The following is a 13,832-nucleotide window of genomic DNA, read 5'->3' as shown; positions in this document are numbered from 1 at the left end:
TATCAACTGTGATGGACAGTACAGTGGTTGGAAATGGGTAGACAAGACAGCGTTGAGGAACTTGAAATACAGAGACCATTATCAATTCCCAAGAAGTGCATTTTTCACATATTAGATCTTTTCACTTGTAAAAAGACAGTAATTACTTGACTCTGTTTTAGTCAGACTAAATTCTATAGCAATACTGACAAAATTAAAACCAAAAAAGCAACAATTTTTACAAAATGCCTGGTCACTTGCTTGATTACAGTGAACATGTGAAATGATCTCACTTTGTTAATGCAGTATGTTACCATGGAAACACCCTTACTAGTTTAGAAACCCTTCAGGCTAGTTTCAAGAACATTAACTCTACACTAGTATCCAAAGAAGACATTAGGATACCCAGTATCTAAGTAACTGTTAAATGTTTATGATGGTGCCTAAGAAGCATGCCCATAACAAAGGTCTGTTTACAATGTTTTTCTTCCTTATTTAGTATTACACAAGGAAACACATTGTGTTCATAACAACAAGCAGATCTGTGTATGGTAACACCCTTTCCTCCCCATTTTTTTCTTTTACCCTTCTGATGGTTACTTCTTTTTTTTGGAAGTTAGATTTTTAATTTAATATTTTTGAAAATCATTGTACGGATGACTACTTACACCAAATGTGGGAGATCATAATTTCTGATATATGCATCATGCTCAGAAGTCTAATATACCCACGTCATATTCAGTTTTCCGCTCAGTGTAAAACTCTAGCATCTTTGTACCACACAAGTACTGTATATCAAATTCTATTATATTCACCTTTATGCTAACAGTTGCTTCGCTGGTATATATAAGATCATAGACTTTCAAAGCCTTGCATGTTTTAACACCAATGGAGCATCTGCCTTGTATGCAGCATATATTCACTTTACCATTAATTTTTCTAGTGGGTTGAAAAAAATGCCATAGAATCATAGAATATCAGGGTTGGAAGGAACCTCAGGAGGTCATCTAGTCCAACACCCTGCTCAAAGCAGGACCAATCCTCCACTAAATCATCCCAGCCAGGGCTTTGTCAAGCCTGACCTTAAAAACCTCTCAGGAAGGAGATTCCACCACCTCCCTAGGTAATCCATTCCAGTGCTTCACCACCCTCCCAGTGAAAAAGTTTTTCCTAATCCCTAAACCTCTCCCACTGCAACTTGAGACCATTACTCTTTGTTCTGTCATCTGGTATCTCTGAGAACAGTCTAGTTCCATCCTCTTTGGAACCCCCTTTCAGATAGTTGAAGGCAGCTATCAAATCCCCCCTCATTCTTCTCTTCTGCAGACAAAATAATCCCAGTTCCGTCAGCCTCTCCTCATAAGTCATGTGCTCCAGCCCCCTAATTAATTTTGTTGCCCTCTGCTGGACTGTTTCCAGTTTTCCACATCCTTCTGGTAGTGTGTGGCCCAAAAATGGACACAGTACTCCAGATGAGGCCTTACCAGTGCCAAATAGAGGGGAATGATCACATCCCTCGGTTTGCTGGCAATGCTCCTACTTATACAGCCCAAAATGCCGTTAGCCTTCTTGGCAACAAGGGCACACTGTTGACTCATATCGAGCTTCTCATCCACTGTAACCCCTAGGTCCTTTTCTGCAGAACTGCTGCCTAGCCACTCGGTCCCAGTCTGTAGCAGTGCATGGGATTCTTCCATCCTCAGTGCAGGACTCTGCACTTGTCCTTGTTGAACCTCATCAGATTTCTTTTGGCCCAATCCTCTACTTTGTCTAGGTCCCTCTGTATCCTATCCCTACCCTCCAGTGTATCTACCACTCTTCTCAGTTTACTGTCATCTGCAGACTTGCTGAGGGTGCAATCCACACCATCCTCCAGATCATTAATGAAGATATTGAATAAAACCAGCCCCAAGACTGACCGTTGGGGCACTCCGCTTGATACTGGCTGCCAACTAGACATGGAGCCAGTATTTGAAGGGTCACACTGAAATGCTATGTAGATCATGCTGGGTAATATGCTGAAATATCCCACAGTTCCTTCCACTGTAATAATTTGAGAATTATAAAATAATTCCTGCAGAAATGGGGACAATATGAAATTCACAGTGAATGGTACGAACTGTTTCAACAAGAGATGTCTAGCTATTTTACTTAATCTGTGGAACTCACTGCTACAAATGGATAGGCCTATTTAATATGATGATTCTTACATTAATCTCTTTGGGATTGATCCTACTGTGTGCTTTGTGCCCTTAGTGTTTGCTGAACCAGTGGGAATTGAGGGTATGTAGCACTGAGAGGAGGTGCCCGGTGCCATGGTAGATCATGCCCTTTGTGCGTCACTATGCTTTCCCATCAATTTTTCTTTTGCTGTCTCCCATAAATATTATGCATTGTTTGTTTCACTTCCAGTACAAAATGCCACATTAAGATTAATCTAAATGAATGTCTAATTTAATATGTGCGTACATTTTTTTTTTCGTTAAGGATGAAATTGAAGACTGTGTGTTCGGCATGCACAGCAAGGTCTATTTACTTGTTTACTTTATATAAGCAGTTAAACCATTTCAGATTCGTGGACGATATTGTGTTGATCACTAAAAATACTATGAAACTACAGAAAATGCTGCGAGAACTCAACACAAAAAGCAGCCAAGTCGGACTGAAAATTAACTGCTCCAAAATGAAATTTATGCAGTCTGATACCTTGCCAAAAGCCCAAATAACAATCAAGAGAGACCAAATAGAAAAAGTTGAGCAATATGTCTATTTGGGCTAAGAAATTAATAGAGGATGTCTTCTAAAGAAAAATCAAGAAAGCAACACGCACCAGCCTCTTCAACTCAACAGTACTGCCAGCAGTATTGTATGGCAGCGAAACATGGGCAACTATCTGTCACGGAGAGGGTGATGGAAAGAAGAATTCTGGGAATTTTAATCACGACTGAGTCCCCAGTGAAGTGATCAGACAGCAGAGTGGAGTGCAGGACGTCATTGTTGAGAGCAGGCATGGTAAAATGTGATGGGCTGGGCATATAGCGAGGCTCACTGACAATCGATGGACTGCAGCTGTTGCTGAGTGGTACCCACAGGAACTGAAACGACCTTCAAAGAGATGGGAAGATTTTATCATGAAAAGACATGTCCGCGCAGGGAGAAGGAAGGCCAGGATACGAGAAGAATAGAAGACATTTTGTGGTTGGCGCAGTCTATACGAGGGCTGAAGGACTGATCTATCAAGGTGATCAAGATGACTTTATATAACTCTGGGTTAGGACCAATGACATTAGTGGAACATAGACGGTAGTTAACTATTGTATAGAAATCTCAGCTGTAATAGGTGGTGGAAGGATATAGACAAGGCAAAGGGAGTCTCAAGAAATTACAGAAAAATGAAGTTGATCAAGAATCTCCTTTGCTGAAGTATGTTTATCAAATTTACCTTATGGTGACTTCGTATGCCGTTTGATTTATAATAATAATGTATTGTTAATGTTTTTTGGTAATATTACTTTTATTTTTTTCATTTAATTTTCTGCGTAAGTGGTGTTAGATCAACAGGCCTCGAAACTGACAGCTAGTCTTAGATTGCTACTTCATCAATTCTGCCTTAAAACAATAGAGATGCTACACGATTATTATATCCAGACCTCTGAGTATTCTTTGGTGTCAAGGAATCCACCCTTTAGCAATGAATTGTGGCTCAGAATCTAAACTTTGATTTTTTTTGAAAAATAATACTTTCTAGCCCTTCTGGTGGTTCATATTTTCACAGAGTGCAAGTGAGGCAGTGATGTCCTCTTGAGTCTGCAGACTGCCTGAAGCTTCAAGATGTTTGAACTGGCCTGTTCATCTTACTGAGGTGTTAACTCTGAAATACAGCAACAATACTTGAAATGTCAACATTACTTTTAGTTTTAGCATAAACATACTGTGAATGTGAATGTCTCAGTACTCCCTCAGGTGTCAAAAGCCACTGCTATGGGTTTGTCTGCATTACAGAGTCTGGGCCAGTATAACTATGAAGATAAAAGCCCCCTAGTGTAGATGCAGTATAAGGTGGCAGAAGGACTTCTTCTGCCGACGTAGCTACACCACCTCCCCAAACAACATTAGCTATGCCGACGGAAGCACTTCTGTCAGGAGGGTTGAATCTTCACCCGGACTTTTCCCAACATAGCTATGTCAGCCAAAGGGTATGACTTCACACACACACACTCACACACACACACACACTCCCTCTCCCTCTCCCCCCCCCCCCCCAGGGCAAAACTTTGTAGTGAAAGACCAGGCCTATCTGACACCCAACTGCCAGAACCTCCAGCTTCCCCTATAACATATTCTATTACATGGTTATATATTAATACAAAAATGTGCAGTATTTCTGAAAACTGAACATGTGGGGCGTCATAATGAATTATTTGAATTTTATGTATGAATAACACCGGCACTACTTAAAAAACTAATTTAAAACAGAAAATAAATGAAGCGGCAGCAGAATTTCCAGAAAGCCTCAGAATACATGGACCTTGCCTCGGAATTTAGGACCAGCTGCTGTCTGCTGACTGCCTGAGGATTGGTTATATTATGTTTCCAATATAATTTCTGAATGTCATGAGTGATTGAATAAGGATAAATAGAAAAATATACACATTTCTAATCCAGATTTTGATTTATCTCTTGTCATATCCTCACCTCACTAAAAGGCAAACTAACCACACCCTTTATTGAAGTCCTATATTGTGCATATGCTAACTTTACTCTACTTAAAACAGATTGGGGGGTTTATGTGGAATATCTTATTATAAAACTCTTTTGATGCAGGCTGCACAATTTCTGAATGTATTAGAAAGCTATACAGCTAGACCTTGTATAAATAGTTAAAATTGGTTGGCTCACAACAAAAGAGTTATAAATATATTAATGGATTGAAATCTAGCATATTTCTAAGTAAAAGTTTACAAGTCGTCTTGGCTTAGGCTATATGATTGTTCCTACACTTCAATATTTAATTAATTATGAATACAGTTCTCTGAATCTCACTTAAAAGAATAAATTATTTGACTGCGAATTTGCTGCCAGTCATTGCAATTGCCAGATGGCAGTGAAATATTTAAATGCCGTTTTAAGCCTTTTAACTAAACTCTTCCCATGTTGATCCAAAAATAGCTTGTTTTTAAAATAAACTGTATAAGCAAGAGAGCAAGTATTATTTGTCATATATCAGAGGTCATCATAGTAATATGTTATAAAAGTACCTAAGGTTTAGAAATACTTACAGCAGCATTTATTTTCAGTTCAGGCAAAATTATTTCCTCCCTGTTCCCCTTCCACACTAATGCACTTATAGTACTGTACATTAATATCTGCACATTGAATCATGTTGTTCATTTTGAAAGACTGAATAATTGAAACTGCAGCAGTATCCAGTGCAATGGAGACATGTTTTATCTTTTTGGCCACTGCAGTGTAGAGCTCTTTTGCCCATTTTCTAAATCTAAAGACTATAAATAAAAAAGCTACTTGATTTCATATAATATTTAGCACATCTTTAATGTATCCTTCTGCCTTATTCCCTAAGCAGGCACTTAAATAATCATTGTTCAGTTTTAATGGACACTATTTCACCAGGCACAACAAAGTATGGCTTTTGCAAAAAAAAAATTTTTTTTGAGGCATCACTACTGGATCTGTACATGAACCTCAATAGAATCAACGAATTTTGTAGGATTCTTTTGGCCCAAATCACTGAAGTTAGAAATAACAACAACCTGTTGGCTTATCTGGTCCATCCACTTGCCAATAAAGTAATTATTTTCTAGTAGTTCTTGTCCCTGATGGAAAGGCCCCCGGAAGAAACTGAATACCATCAGAGGTCATAAAATGCAGAAAATATATTCTACTGCAACATCTTTATGAGTTGCTTTGCCTGTGCTGAAAAGAAGGCAAAGTATCACAAGAAATGAGAGATTCCAACATCATCACTCTCTATAAAAACAAGGGTGACAGGAGCGACTGCAACAACTATTGTGGCACTTCCCTTCTTGTTATGGGAAAAGCCTTTGCCCAAGTTGTCCTGAACACACTTCAGACCCTTGCAGACAGAATCTATCCTGACTCACTGTGCAGTTTCAGAGCTGAAAGGTCATCGGCATGATCTTCTCGCTGAGACAAATACAAGAGAAATGCAGAGAACAAAAAAAGCTTCTTTACATAGCCTTCACCGATCTCACAAAGGCTTTTGACTTTGTCAGTAGAAGCAGACTATTTGTGCTCCTAAAAAGATTGGATATTCCCCAAGCTCTTAAGCATGATTCAGTCCTTCCATGAAAACACGCTAGGCACAATCCAATACGGTGGCTGTGGGTAACAGCCATCCTAGTACATCTGTGGGTACTAGGATGGCTCCCCAACATGCCAACCACTTCATGACCTTTATTTGGGTTTGTCAAGGTTCCTTGTGGGGACCTGCATGAAAACCTCCTAAGCTTACTTTTACCACCTTAGGTTAAAACTCCCCCAAGATACAAATTAATTCTATCTTTTGTCCTTGGAATAACCACTGCCACCACCAAACTCTAACTGGGTTTACTGGGAAACGTAGTTTAGACACGTCTTTCCCCCCAAAATCCTCCCAACACTTGCACCCCACTTCCCGGGAAAGGTTTGGTAAAAATCCTCACCAATTTGCATAGATGACCACAGACCCAAACACTTGGATCTGAGAACAATGAAAAAGCATTCAGTTTTCTTACAAGAAGACTTTTAATAGAAATAGAAGTAAATAGGAGTAAAGGAATCACCCCTGTAAAATCAGGATGGTAGGTACCTTACAGGGTAATTAGATTCAAAACATAGAGAATCCCTCTAGGCAAAACCTTAAGTTACAAAAAAGACACACAGACAGAAATAGTCGTTCTATTCAGCACAATTCTTTTCTCAGCCATTTAAAGAAATCATAATCTAACGCATACCTAGCTAGATTACTTACTAAAAGTTCTAAGACTCCATTCCTGTTCTATCCCCAGCAAAGCAGCATACCAACAGACACAGACCCTTTTGTTTCTCTCCCTCCTCCCAGCTTTTGAAAGTATCTTGTCTCCTCATTGGTCATTTTGGTCAGGTGCCAGTGAGGTTACCTTTAGCTTCTTAACCCTTTACAGGTGAGAGGATTTTTCCTCTGGCCAGGAGGGATTTTAAAGGGGTTTACCCTTCCCTTTACATTTATGACAGGGTTCTTTAAAATAAATCATTGTACTGTGTCATTGACATAGCCATCTGCTTTGCAGCTCAAGACAGGGTGGATTGATAAATCAAAGTGTCTTAAATCAGCATGAAGGAAACCTGAACTGAAATCATTCATTTTAATCTGGTTTTGCAGTTGTAGGGGTTTTGGTTTGGTTTGGTTTTGGGTTTTTTGGGTTTTTTTTTAAAGTTACTTAGTATATTTTAGTTAGTAGCATTCTTATTGGTTGGTAACCATTAAAACGTTAACATTCCACTAAATATAGCCTTTACATTAAATTTGGGACTTCTTTTTGCTAACTAGGGGGATACACTATATCTATACACATATATTTAAGCAATTACATAACTTTATATTTAGTCAGATTCTTAATTTTTATATTTTTATTATGTTAGAAAACGGTTAATGATGCATTCCTTATTTACTAGATGATAATTAATGTGTTACTTGTAGCCTGTGTGAACCTCTATTTGGACAGACATTTGAATTCAATTAAAATGCACAAAACACCATTTTTAAATATTTAAATTAATTTTATTTAACTCATATCTTAAATATTCTGGATTAAGTTTATCAGAAAATTTATCAAAACATGTTTTGCATTTAAAACTAAGATATTTTTTAAACAAATAAAGTATTATCTGTAGCTAGTGAAATGAACTGATTGTCCTTCAAGATTTTAGAGTTAGTAGATCTTCGTCCTCTCACATCTAGTTTTTATTAATAGACTGGAAGAGGAAAATAAGCTTTTCTACTGTTTCAGCTTTCAGTTGGTTTCTTAACTTTGCCTGAACTAGTCATTGAACCAAACTAGTTAAACAAACTGAAAACAAGAAAATATGCGCTCTGTACCTGCAAAAGAAGCTACAGCTGTCAAAAGTCTGTTTCCAAATGCTTAGCCATAGCCAGAGATATCTACCAGTTTTAGAAAGTTCAAAGATGGTTCTAGTAACAACAAAATCTAAAAGGGAAGAATGGGAATTCTACTTAGGTAGCAGTGAAAAATTGAAGTATAAAGCAACAACTTATGAATGCTAAGATGTGAAGAGACAAGCAAGTTGCAAGAAGAATATAGAATTCTAGGTAGAGAGGTAAAAAGAGCTCTAGAAGAAACAAAAGGGCATATATTGATAGAAAATGTCAAGAGACTGAAGATGCTAGCCAAAGAGGTGACCTTACAAGTTGTATACAATAATCAAAACAGCTAACAGGAAACTTACAGTACTGGATGCTTTATTAAAGATGTAAATGAAAGGACTCTTAGAACAAAAGGAGAAGATGGACAGAACATTTTCAGGCTGTTTTAAATCAAGCCCAAGTGAACTTCTAGAAATATAGGATGAAGACCTACCACTCACTTGATATTGATTTAGGAGATATTACAGTGGAAGAAGATAGAAAAGCCATCAGTACACTCAAAAATGAGAAAGCAACTGGAGGAGAAGCTTAAAGCGAGTGACGAAGAAAGAGTCATCCAGATTTTCCTTGTGTTTTTTTGATAGAATATTGAATGAAGAAAAGAACCTAACCCAGTGGAAGAGAAGCCTTATAGTAAAATTGCCAAAGAACAGCAATTGCCCTTACCAGCTGCAATAACTGGAAGGGAATCACATTGTAGTCAGTGCCTGGGGAAATCATTTGCAACATCATCTTGGAATGTATCCAGAAACCAACAGACCTTCGATGTAAAGATAAACAAGCAGATTTTAGAGCACTGAGCTCACGTGCAGATCATATTGGTGTTCTCAGACATATTGTAGGACAAAGTGTGGAATGGCAAGCACCTTTTGTGACAAATTGTATAGATTTCCAGAAGGTTTTTGACAGGGCACACAGAGACAGTTTTTGGAATACTATGGAATAACAGCAAAAATTATTAGAATAAGAATCTATATAGTAATGGCAAATGTGCAGCCAGAGATGGTGACAACATTAACCAATAGTTCACAGTGACAACTGGAGTAAGTCAAGGGTGTATTATGTTTCCACAATTGTTTGCAATGGTCATGAGGAAAGTAACCGCAAAAGGCAGCAAAGGAATTTTATGGACAAATGACAAATCACAATTGGATTACCTTATTTTTGCTGCTGATGTCCTGCTTAGTTCAACATATATCTTAATGGAAGAAAAGACCCAGCTTTTGGCAGATTCAGCAAAACATGTTGTTTTTTCTATCAACAAGGGGAAGACAAAATATATAGCTATCAATGTCCCAAAAGTCACCATTAGAGTGGACAAAGAAACACTAGTTTCAGAGTAACAGCCGTGTTAGTATTTGCAAAAAGAAAAGGAGTACTTGTGGCACCTTAGAGACTAACCAATTTATTTGAGCATAAGCTTTCGTGATCTACAGCTCACTTCATCAGATGCACTAGTAGAAACACAAGTAGATGTAAGCCACTGTACCTGTCTAGGTAGTGAGAATTGCAGTAATGGCTACACTATGCAAGATGTAAAGCAGCAAACAACTTTCATAAACTTGAAAAGATTTGGAAAAGTAGCATGAATTACACTGACACAAAAATCCTGATTTTTAACACCAGCATCATGTCTTGCATCCTTTAATGGAGCAGAGTCATAGAAATCTGTAATGGATATTGATAAGAAGACCAAGTCATTCCAAAGTAAATGCCTGAGTCCATTGCAAAGAGTTTTTTGCAATATCAGGAATACTAAGTAAAGCAAACCAATCTGAAACATCAAATATGATAAGAAGATGACTGCTTCTTGGAGCAGCTAATCCTGGAACCCACAAGAGGAGAGGTAATTCTTTATTTAGTCCTAAGTGCAGCACAGGATCTGGTCCAAGAGGTGAATATAGCTGGACCTCTTGGTAATAGTGACCATAATATAATTGAATTTAACATCCCTGCAGTGGGGAAAGCACCACAGCAGCCCAACACTCTAGCATTTAATTTCAGAAAATTACAGAAAAATGAGGAAGTTAGTTAAACAGAAATTAAAAGATACAGCGCAAAAAGTGAAATCCCTGCAAGCTGCATGGAAAATTTTTAAAGACACCATAATAGAGGCTCAACTTAAATGTATACCCCAAATTAAAAAACATAATAAGAGAACCAAAAAGTGCCACCATGGCTAACAACAAAGTAAAAGAAGCAGTGAGAGGCAAAAAGACATCATTTAAAAAGTGGAAGTTAAATCTTAGTGAGGAAAATAGAAAGGACCATAAACTCTGGCAAATGACGTTTAAAAATATAATTAGGAAGACCAAAAAACAATTTGAAGAACAGCTAGCCAAAGACTCAAAAAATAATAGCAATGTTTTTTTTTTTAAGTACATCAGAAGCAGGAAGTCTGCTAAACAACCAGTGGGGCTGCTAGACAATCGAGATGCTAAAGGAGCACTCAAGGATGGTAAGGCCATTGTGAGAAGCTAAATGAATTCTTTGCATCGGTTTTCACGGCTGAGGATGTGAGGGAGATTCACAAACTTGAGCCATTCTTTTTAGGTGACATATCTGAGGAACTGTCCCAGATTCAGGTGCCATTTGAGGAGGTTTTGGAACCAATTGATAAACTAAATTGTAATAAGTCACGAGGACCAGATGGTTTCACCCAGGAGTTCTAAAAAAATTCAAATGTGAAATTGCAGAACTACTAATTGTAGTCTGTAACTTATCATTTAAATCAGCTTCTGTACCAAATGACTGGAGGATAGCTAATGTGACACCAATTTTTAAAAAAGGTTCCAGAGGTAGTCCCGGCAGTTACAGGCCAGTAAGCCTGACTTCAGTACCAGGCAAACTGGTTGAAACTAGAATAAAGAACAAAATTGTTAGACATATAGATGAACGTTATTTGTTGGGGAACAGTCAACATGGTTTTTTGTAAAGGGAAATCATGCCTCACCAATCTACTAGAATTCTTTGAGTGGGTCAACAAGCATGTGGACAAGGGGGATCCAGTGGATATAGCGTGCTTAGATTTTCAGAAAGCCTTTGACAAGATCCCTCACCAAAGGCTCTGAAGCAAGGTAATCTGTCATGGAATAACAGAGAAGGTCCTCTTATGGATTGGTATCAGAGTAGGAATAAATGGTCAATTTTCAGAAGGAGAGAGGTAAATAGAGATGTCCCCTAGGGGTCTGTACTGGGTCCAGTCCTATTCAATATATTCATAAATTATCTGGAAAAAGAGGTAAACAGTGAGATAACAAAATTGGCAGATGATACAAAACTACTCAAGATAGTTAAGTTCCAGGCAGGCTGCACAGAGCTACAAAAGGATCTCTCAAAGCTGAGTGACTGGGCAACAAAATGGCAGATGAAATTCAATGCTGATAAATGCAAAGTAATGCACATTAGAAAACATAATCCCAAACTATACATATAAAATGATGGGGTCTAGATTAGCTGTTACCACTCAAGAAAGAGATCTTGGGGTCAAAAAAAAAAAAGAGAACAGAATGTTGGGAATCATCAAGAAAGAGAGAGCTAATAAGAAAGAAAATATCGTATTAACTCTATATAAATTCATGGTATGTCCACATCTTGAATATGCATTCAGATGTGGTTGGCCCAGCTCAAAAAAGATATATTGGAAAAGGTTCAGAAAAGAGCAACAAAAATGATTAGGGGTATTTAATGGCTGCAATACGAGGAGAGATTAATGAGACTGGGACTTTTCAGCTTGGAAAAGAGACTACTAAGGAGGGATATGATTGAGGTTTATAAAATAATGATTGGTGTGGAGAAAGTAAATAAGGAAATGTTATTTACTCCTTCTGATAATACAAGAACTCGGGGTCACCAAATGAAATTAATGGGCAGCAGGTTTAAAACAAACAAAAGGAAGTATTTTTTTCACACAACACACAGTCAGTCTGTGGAACTCTTTGCCAGAGGATGTGTGAAGGCCAAGATTATAACAGGGTTCAAAAAAGAACTAGATAAGTTCATGGAGGATAGGTCCATCAATGGCTATTAGCAAGGATGGGCAGGGATGGTGTCCATAACCTCTGTTTGCCAGAAGCTGGGAATGGAGGGCAACAGGGGATGGATCACTTGATGATTACCTGTTCTGTTCATTCCCTCTAGGGCACCTGGAATTGGCCACTGTTGGAAGACAGGACACTGGGCTAGATCAGGAGTTCTCAAACTGGGGGTCGGGACCCCTCAGGGGTCACGAGGTGTCAACCACCACCCTAAACCCCGCTTTGCCTCCAGCATTTATAATGGTGTTAAATATATTTTAAAAGTGTTTTAATTTATAAGGGGGGGTCGCACTCAGAGGCTTGCTATGTGAAAGGGGTCACCAGTACAAAAGTTTGAGAACCACTGGACTAGATGGACCTTTAGTCTGACACAGTATGATCGTTCTTATGTAAGATGATGATGGGTCTACTTAGGACACACTTAAGGATGCCACCAACATGACTTCAATGTCAAATGATAATATGGACACCATCTTTCTGGAAAGAAAAAAGAGGCCAATTTAGAGAAACATTACACAAAACAAAACAATACAAAGAGAAGCCAAATCCATCAACCTGACAGAAGCCTGAACATACTAGCACAAATCTGAAATAAATGGCAGAAACTGGTGAATGCAAGAGGATAAAGGAAAATTACTCGCACACGGGGTTAGGATTTGCTAGTCATTAGTGCAGTCAGTTTATGGCTCTACGGTCCATAGTGACATGCCCCTGGCAGCACGTAGAAGGTTTGCAGCTAATTTACCTATGATGTGCAAGTAGAGATCTCAGTGGCCAGTTGAGAGAGTTAACAGTGGATCGGTGACAACTGTATGCAATCTGTATTTAGAAAAATATTTTAAAACCATGGTTTGTTAGTCCAGATTCTGAGGTTAGCTTCTCCCGCCAACATGGCTACCGCTGCTTTCAGGGCTGGAATAATTACGTCTACAGGAGAGCTCTCTCCCACTGGCTTAGAACGTCCACACTGGCACTGCTTCAGTGGCACAGCTCCGATGGTACAGCTACACCATTGTAAGGTCTGTAGTGTAGCCATAGCCTCAGATTCCAAGGTCTTGCATCTGTTACAATGTTAATGAGATGTTGCAGTGTAGGAATATTACATTTAGTCATTCTGAGTGGCAGTTACATGTTCGCTTTACACACGTGTGTAAATGTCTACATGAGGCTGAAGGCAATGCACAATCAGGTCTCCCCTATGAAGCTGTGTGAAGCTTTCCAGAGCTTGTTATGAAGTATTCAGCTGCTGTGGAGGAATGAGAAGAGAGATTGGTGAGGGCATTTGCTATGCACATAAAAGCCAGACAGAATGGACTCAAAGGAAAAGGAGTCCTCACCATGCAGCTGAAATGTATGGCATGCATAATGTCTTTAAAAACTGCTACATTTCCATAGAAATGTTAGCATCTTTTCAGACAGTAATACTCTTACTGGTACCCGTAGTTTGTGGAAACTTTCTCCTCCAGAAGCATTTAATCTTGGACGGCAAAGCAGTATGTTTTGGACATGGTACAGCCACTGAGAAAGAAACTGCATAGTGCACTATCCTTATTTGTACTGCAGCAATCTGTGCCTCCAATGGTACCAGAGTTGCTCAGGTGCACAAGACAACTTCCAAGAGTCAAGAAAATAAAAAATCAGTATGGGATACA

General features: G+C 38.6%; 1 protein-coding gene across 8 annotated transcripts in view; it reads left to right on the top strand.

Annotated features, from left to right (window-relative positions):
* Nucleotides 1-13,832, top strand: part of FAM110B (family with sequence similarity 110 member B) — a 457,795-nt gene that overhangs the window by 402,461 nt on the left and 41,502 nt on the right. Inside the window, exon 1 of one of the 8 annotated variants that reach the window (XM_073331105.1) lies at nt 3,381-3,402. The exons of the other annotated variants lie outside the window; for them this stretch is intronic. The gene's annotated coding sequence lies outside the window, so the exon portion shown is untranslated. Of the gene's footprint in view, nt 1-3,380; nt 3,403-13,832 lie in introns of those variants that run through there. 8 annotated transcript variants of the gene reach the window in all.

This window comes from Lepidochelys kempii, chromosome 2, assembly GCF_965140265.1.
Source record: "Lepidochelys kempii isolate rLepKem1 chromosome 2, rLepKem1.hap2, whole genome shotgun sequence".
NCBI lineage: Eukaryota > Metazoa > Chordata > Testudines > Cheloniidae > Lepidochelys > Lepidochelys kempii.
This window is presented reverse-complemented; position numbering and strand designations above follow the sequence as displayed.